Raw genomic sequence first — 8,292 nt, 5'->3', positions numbered from 1 at the left:
CTAAATGTATTTCATGACTCCTTTGTGCCTCCCTAATTCTGTGTTTAAATTCCTTCCGAACTTCTCTATACTCCTCAAGGACTTTGTCAGTTTGTAGCTGCCTAGATCTATTGTATGCTTTCTTTTTTCCATTTAACTAAGCTTACTATTTCTCTTGTCATCTATGATTCCCAAATCCTGCCATTCCTAACCTTCAGTTTTTCAGATACATGAATGTCTTGCATTTTAACCAACTGGTCTTTAAAAGCCTTCCACATGCCAAATATAGATTTGCCCTCAAATAACTGCTCCCAATCCACATTCCCCAGTTTTTGTCTAATTTGGAATAGTTGCCTCTTGCCCAGTCAAGTACCCTCAGGATAAAGACCTTGGTTACATCTGGAAACTGACAGTTAGCAAATATGTAAGTAATGCAGCTGTTTCTGTTAGTTGAAGGTAACATTGGTGGATCTACAAGTTGAGGAAACTCTGCAGATGTGTTCCATTTTTGGTGATCATGCTGCAGGAACTCGGATTGGTTCTACCCTGCTGTTGACTGGTGATCAGGGAAGCTCCCAGAAGAAGATCTGAAAATATTCATGAGGAAGACAGAATTTTCGGGACTTTTCTGATTATATGTTGAATGGATTGCTGTGCTAATTTATAAGATCTTTTTCAGTTGTATCTGTTACTTAATATGTAATTTATAGATACAATTGATTTCAATTTGCCTGTTAATTCCTATTTATTATAAGTTAGTTTTGGGTTTTAGATGATGGGTACTTAGTTAAGATATATAGTTTTCACACCTATCATTTATACCTATTTTGTGTCTCTATCTCTCTGTTACAACCATGAACACACTTTTTGTCTTTTCCTCTGGATACCGTCACCATGTCATCCACTCACTCCTCCTCCCCTTCTGTCAACAGCATTAAAAACCATAATATTCCATCCCTTTTCAGTTTGGAAGAAAAGTCATCTTGGACTCGTTCTGTCTCCACAGATGCTGCCAGATCTGCTGAATTTCTCCAGCATCTTGTTTTTTTTCAATTTCAGATTTTCAGCACCAATAATATTTTGCTTTTATTTGAATGCTTTATTCACTGAGACCTCGTCCAGGTATTCCCACTTTGAAGAAGTTATCTTCTTGCTGGTGAGATTTCCATTTTCATCTTTTGGCTTGCTTATTTCCTTTAATTTCTGTTTCCTCCTAGGGTTTAATAAAGTGTTTACCAAGACACTTTCGCAGCCACATCTTCTTCCCCAGTAGCTATCTCCAGATCTGCCTTATACAGCACAGATTCAAAACAAAATTCCTTCCTTCACGTTTTGAATCTATCTAGGATTACAGGTATTTCTGAGACACACCATGCTCCTCACATAATTGTTCTTGTTGCATCCTGAGAGGCACTCTTAGTGCCATGCATCGATACATCTACACTCTCAAACTCTCCCTCCATCAATATCACCTCATACTGTCTCAAAGCTGCTTCGTCCTCAGTTTAATTTTATTCTCCACTTCATTCAGAGCTTTAACAAGAGACTTGTTCTTATTGCTTCAAGAAGTTGAACCTATTTTTTCCTATCTTGACTCTATATTTCCCCTTTATTAAGTCTTTTCCCACTGAAATTTAAGAATTCTCCACAATTGCCATTTTCTTGACCCTGACCACCTACTCTTCACCACAGAAGTGCAATCTCTCGACATGCCCCACTCCACGCATCAGGATGGTCTGAAGATCCTCTGTTTCTTCCTTGAAAAGTGACCTGAACAGTCCTATCCATTGCTTGGCTAAGCTCATTGTCACTTTGGACAGGTTCTATTTTAACTCATCAAACTTTCTCCAAGTTGAAGTTTGGGCTATGAATAGCTACATGGATCTCAGTTATGCATGTCTCTTTGTGGGATACATGGATCATTCCTTGTTTCAAACCTACTCAGGTCTGCATCCACAATTCTTTCTTGGATACAATATGATGTCATCAGCACTGCTTCCTGCTCTCTTCCAGAATTGGAAAAATTCACCAAATTTGTTTCCAATATTCATCCTCTTTCACCGTCACTTGGTTCATCTCTAATTCATCCTTTCCTTTCCTTGGCTTCATCGTTTCTATTTCTGAGAATAGACTACACACCAATATCCATTAAAACCCACTGGCTCCCACACTTACCTTGACCACACTTCATCAAACCCTGCTTCCTGTAAGGACTCCTTTTCATTCTCCAAGTTTCTTATATCCATCATATCTCTCCTGATAATGTCAGCTTCCACCACAGTGCTTCTGACATGTCCTCCATTTTCCTCAATCAAAGATCCTCCTTCCCACCTTCCCTGGTATCATTTTCATAAACATACATTGTAGTCCCTCCAAGACCAATGTATGTTACCTAAGATGTGGTGGCCAGATCTGCTCACAGTACTCCAGGTGTGGACTAACCAGGATTTTGTGTAATTTCTGCACTCTAGTCCTCTGTATATCAAGGCCAGCATTCCATTAGATTTTTTGATTACTTTCTGCACCTGTTTGTGACATGTTAAAGATCTCTGCACCTGAACCCCCAAATCTATTTGGATAGCCACTGAATTAAACTTAATACCACCCAGAAAGTATCCTGATCTATCCTACTTTGTTCCAAAAGAGATAAGCCCGCTACATTGAAATCCATCTGCCACAGTTTTGCCCATTAACTAAGTCTATTACTATACATTTATCATTTTATGCTATCACCTTCATTGTCTACAATGCTGCCTAACTTTGTGTCATCAGTAAGTTTGTCAAAATGGCTTTCTATGCTATTATCAAGCCCTCCCCTTCCTTGTGAGCATGCTGCAAGGACCATTCCTCCACATCAACCTGAACCACTCTTCCATCACTTCTAACAATACTTCCTCACTACAATGTCTTCCTCCTCCACCTCGGTATCTTCCCATGTAAGTGTATAAATTGTAACATCTGTCTTGTTCCTCCTGTCTCCTCATTGTCCAAACACATCTTCCACATGATGCAACCTTTTACTTATACTTCTTTTAATCTTGCCTACTGTATTCACTGCTCACAATGCAGTTTCCTTTGCATTGGCAAGGTCAAACACAGTGGTTGACCACTTTGCAGAGTATCTCCACTCTGTCTATAACAATGACACTGACCTTCCAGTTGTTTGTCATTTCATTCAGTCATTTGGCTCCCTTAATAACATTTCTATCCTGGGCCTCATACTGTGTTGCAACAAAGTTCAACACGAGCTGGAGGAATAGCACCTTATTTTTTACACTGACACCATCTTCTTTGTGTCTTGTTGGCTTTGATCCAAACAGAATGGATCCATTTTTGCCTTTTCGTGTCAACATATTAACACCTATTTTATATCCCTATCCACACTTTATCACCCTTATCATTCCCGTTGTCTTTTCCTCTGCGTACCTTCATTGTCTATTCCACTTGTTCTTCCTTCCAACCTGTCAACAGCATAACAGCACCATTTTCCAGCATTTTTAGTTCCAAAGAAGATTTATATGAGACTCAAAATGTTAATTCTGTTTCTGTGTTCTCAGGAGCTCCCAGAGTTGCTGAGTTTCTCCAGCATCCACAATACTTTGGTTGGCATGTGGTATGTCATAGTTGCATATTTGACTATTGCATAGTAAAAAAATATATTTTGAAGTATGGAATCTTACGGCTTCATCCATTTAGGGAATAACTAAGATTTCAAATTTTAAGAAATGTTACTGGTCTCTGCTGTGGTTATAATAAAATACAGTATCAGAGACTTCTTTTATGTTGCAATACTGAATGTAGGTATCATGAATATATAGCTAACATGCATTTCAGATTACTGTAAACTGAAGACATGACAGAATCTTTTCACTTTTTAAAGAAAGCCAAAGGCAGCTGAAGTCTGAGTTGTTTTATCATTATGAAAGATACAGTAGTACAAACCAATGTGTAGAATGCTGATGAGCATGTTCACCCATACTGTGGATGTTTCAAATCTCTGCTAAATGCCTCACCCATGTATAATTCAAATTGTGACTAAAACAAAGCCTTTATAGTCTAACTAATTCCTGGGCCCATTTGATACTTTCCTCTGCCAGTCTCTACCGGTTTTAGACTTGATAAGGAAAGACAGGTTTTATTTTTATCCATCTAATTTAAGACAGAAGTGAACTTCATAGCTTACCACTGTGACTGTCAATTGCTGTCAATTTAATGAGGCTGATAATTTTGCATATCATTTGCCATCATGACATATTCAAAGAAAATATGTTAGAACAGTTTTAGAAACCTTTCACTTTCATTATGAAGTGAGGATTGCACCTTTCATTTCCCAAGATCTGAATCTTTCACACTACCTCTGATAAAAATCAATTTATTTTGGTTGCTCAGATATTTAAAATTATTAATTATTAAATTATTAATTTAAAGAATACTATAGCACTAATTCAGCATTTTTTCAACAATATTGGAGCTTGTAGGTTTATTTAGCCCTCAATGCTATTTTCAACTATTACTCTGCAATAGCAGGGTAAGACTGTTATATATGACTTCAAACATTTGGACCTATTGTGAGGAACTCACTCTTTTGCCACTACACCATGGAGATTTCTCCACCTGGATCAAATGTGGGTCCCAAGCCCATCAGAGAGAATGATGGGACTGAGCAGGGAAGTTTCCTGACAGTGGCTGCCACTGTGAATGTGTCCCATTAAGGACCCTATCACAGCTGCCAATCTAATCAGAAGGTTAGTAGCTCTGCAACCTTCACAATGCCAACATAGAGGCAAAACTTGTTGAGACTTTGAGGAGAAGGAAAGGGCACCTTAATGCTCATGCACTATCAAATGACTGGAAAGAATATTTGGGCTGGAACTGGGTAGTTATGCCTTGATGATTATACAAGTTGTAAGCTCCTGTGATGACATCAGAGCCACAACAACACTTATTGCTGTAGGGTAGGTGCTGCTTGAAAGGACTTGGAGTCTCTTAGAAGGAAGACCACATCTTCCTAACCTTTACTAGATTAAAAAGACACTTGATTTTGTATTGGGCCATGGTACCATTGGCCTTCCCACTTTTAGAAATATCCCATTGCAGCAGGGAAATATTGGAAACTCTTCCAACAATATTTTCTCAGTCCCTCAGCTTGCCAGTATGTTATCAACAGCCTAGAAAAATCATGGCCCATGTAACACTGAACAGTCTAAACATAATTTGGTCCATTTGTGTTGAAATTAAAACTGAGGATATTATAATCCTGGATTAAAGAGTAGGAGTTAGTCTCAAGGTAGTAACTGTGATTGACAATTTGGAAGGATGATCTTTCTTCAGATTAATTGAAAGCAAAGATGGTTAGTACAGCAAGCATTCAGAGACTGGGGTCTGACATTCCAATGACCATGTCTGAAAAGATTCTAGGAGACAAGAGTTATTTCTCCTCAAGATGGAGTCACTGACTAATATACAATGGTAATACAACTAAAGGAATTGGCTGTGCTAAATTGCCATAGTGTTCAGGGATGTGTAGGTTAGGTACATTAGTCAGGGGAAATATAAAAGTAATAGGGTGGGGGATGGGTCTGGGTGGGATGCTCCTCAGAGAGTCAGTGTGGACTTGTTGAGCTGGGTGGCCTGTTTTCACACTGTAGGAATTCAATGATGAATATCTTCAACAGGCAACCGTTGAGCCTGAATACAATTCCTGTGCTTGCACTAGTCAGGTAGGACCCTCCTGCTAAACTAATGTTACTGTGGTGCTCTGCTGCGCAGTCCATAACATAATCTTCTGAAAAGTTTGGACTTTAGATTTTTTTTTTAGATTAGATTACAGTGTGGAAACAGGCCCTTCGGCCCAACAAGTCCACCCGGACCCGCCGAAGCGAAACCCACCCCATACCCCTACATTTACCCCTTACCTAACACTACGGGCAATTTAGTATGGCCAATTCACCTGACCTGCACATCTTTGGACTGTGGGAGGAAACTGGAGCACCCGGAGGAAACCCACGCAGACACAAGGAGAATGTGCAAACTCCACACAGTCAGTCGCCTGAGGCGGGAATTGAACCCGGGTCTCTGGCGCTGTGAGGCAGCAGTGCTAACCACTGTGCCACCGTGCCGCCCCTCTTAAATTATTGCCCCCATACCCTTCATAGATAGAGTCTCGATATGTTGAACAACTGGTCTTGACTATAGTTTCTAGATATGTCATTGCACACATTAGTGCTTGAAGATAGTGAGACCATGGAAAGGGACAGCAAATTGGTGAATGAGCAGATACAGAAGATATGAGAGGAGGAGGAATTGGAGTGGGGCGTGGGGGGGGGGGGAGGTGGGTGTGGAGAATGATGCTGAACAGGCATTTAGAGACAAATAAAAACTGCAGATGCTGGAATCCAAAGTAGACAGGCAGAAGGTTGGAAGAACACAGTAAGCCAGGTAGCATCAGGACGTGGAGAAGTCGACATTCTAGGTGTAACCCTTCTTCAGGACTTCAGACAGTTGGCCTTGCTGTATGATGAGATGGCCTCTGCAACCACTTGGTGAAAAAAAGGACCTTCCATCTCTCCCTCATGGCCTCAACAGCCCACAGTATTACATTCATACTGACATCATGAGGCAAGGGTCTGATCTATACAAAACTTCTCCATTACCAATAGTATCTTGATTCCCTTCAGTGCAGTAGAAGATTTTAACAAAAATCACCGAGGTCAATCCACCTTCATATCAACTAAGAAAAGAAATGTTTCTGACACTGACTCCAGTATTCCATAGCAAAAATTAAGTTCAGGTCTTAGTTTTCACACAAGGAGTTAAAAGCTTTGTTTAAAAAAAATCATGCTAGCTTACATCTTTAAAGAGTAAATATGTTGTATATTTGTTTCTTTTTATAACCAAGGAATAATGGAAAATTGATTGCTCTGTGTGATAACTGTATGTTTTCAGTTCTCCACATATTTCTTGTACACTATTTGATAGTTTAATGCTGAAACATGCCTTGACAGAATGTGCTCAGACTACATCCATAAAGAGTGGAGAATTATGTTGTGGCACTGATCATATTTCTGTAGCCAGTATGAGGTGAAAGGGTTTTCTTTTACAAGTCTGAGATATACAGTAGTTTAGTAAGATATTGAACAGAGATATGCACTGTCAATTTTGAAGAATGCCAAATACATATGAGGGATGAATGGTTAATGCTAAACCTAACCTTGTACCTACCATATAAAGACCCCAATAACTGTGACACTGTTGCATTAAGATGTATTTGTAATTCATATTAAAACATGCAAGCTACACAATTTCCATTTTTGCATTGTAGTGATAGTTATTCAAAGCCATCCAGTGTTATATTTGGGCCCACTGTTGAGTTTCTAAACCTGCATTTTTCTCTCTGGACCTGAAAAATATTTTTATGAACTCATCATAAAGTGGTCAGAGGGGCAAATGTTATGAACTTAAACCACCTGCAGGCATTACCTAGGCTTTAGCATACTAGCCGTTCACTTCCAGCTTCAACACTAACTTGTTTCCTCCTTCAAACTGTTTCCTTTTTATATAACCTATTTTTCTAATCAACCTGTTCAGAGATATTCTTACATACCACTGGACCAGATGGGACTTGAACCCAGGCTTCCTAGCCCAGGGGTGGGGACACTACCATCACACCACAAGAGAGCTTGCATGTTGCTAAATATATGGCAATGCCTTAACCATTTGTGTGTTGTAAGGCCTTTGCTACCATTATCAAGAAGAGTGCTAACCTTCTCTCCTTTCAACTATCTTAAACCAGGCCAAGTTAACAATAGATGAGATATCATTATGTGCAATTTGTCATCTATTTTGTTTCACTGTAACAGAAAATGGAAGCCTGAAATTACGGACAGTAGCAGAAAATGGGTGCTGCTTCCATACAAACACGCAGTCAGCAAGTGTGCCTTCTAAACTTTCAGTGGAGTTGAATGGAACATAACAGGGTGATGTGACCAATTAAGAGGCTGCTCTTAATTCTCTGAGAGAGAATGGTGGCCCCAGCTGAAGCAGCTAGAGCTAGTAATCTATAACAGGAAGGCAAAAAAATGCTTTTCTTTTAAAACTTAGCGCTGAGTCCACCATCTGCTCCATTTGATCCTCGGCTCCTTCAATAGCCTAAAAATAAAGTATTTCCAGTCCTTTTCAGTTCTGAAGCAGACTCATGTTGGACTCAAAATGTTAACTATGTTTGCTTCTCTACAGATGCTGCCAGACTGCTGAGATTCTCTGACCCTTTATGCTTTTACTTCAGATTTCCTGCATCTGCAGGTGGTTTGCTTT

The 8,292-nt window shown here is 39.6% G+C and overlaps 1 pseudogene; it reads right to left on the bottom strand.

The window, feature by feature from the left end:
• Nucleotides 1-7,649: 7,649 nt before the first annotated feature.
• On the bottom strand, nucleotides 7,650-7,764 carry LOC122557013 (U6atac minor spliceosomal RNA; annotated as a pseudogene).
• Nucleotides 7,765-8,292: the final 528 nt, after the last annotated feature.

The sequence above is a fragment of the Chiloscyllium plagiosum genome, unplaced genomic scaffold (assembly GCF_037043375.1).
Source record: "Chiloscyllium plagiosum isolate Xiang-an unplaced genomic scaffold, Cpla_swu_hap1 HiC_scaffold_16, whole genome shotgun sequence".
Classification (NCBI taxonomy): domain Eukaryota; kingdom Metazoa; phylum Chordata; class Chondrichthyes; order Orectolobiformes; family Hemiscylliidae; genus Chiloscyllium; species Chiloscyllium plagiosum.
Note: the sequence above shows the minus strand (reverse complement) of the source record. Positions and strands in the feature narration are given on the sequence as shown.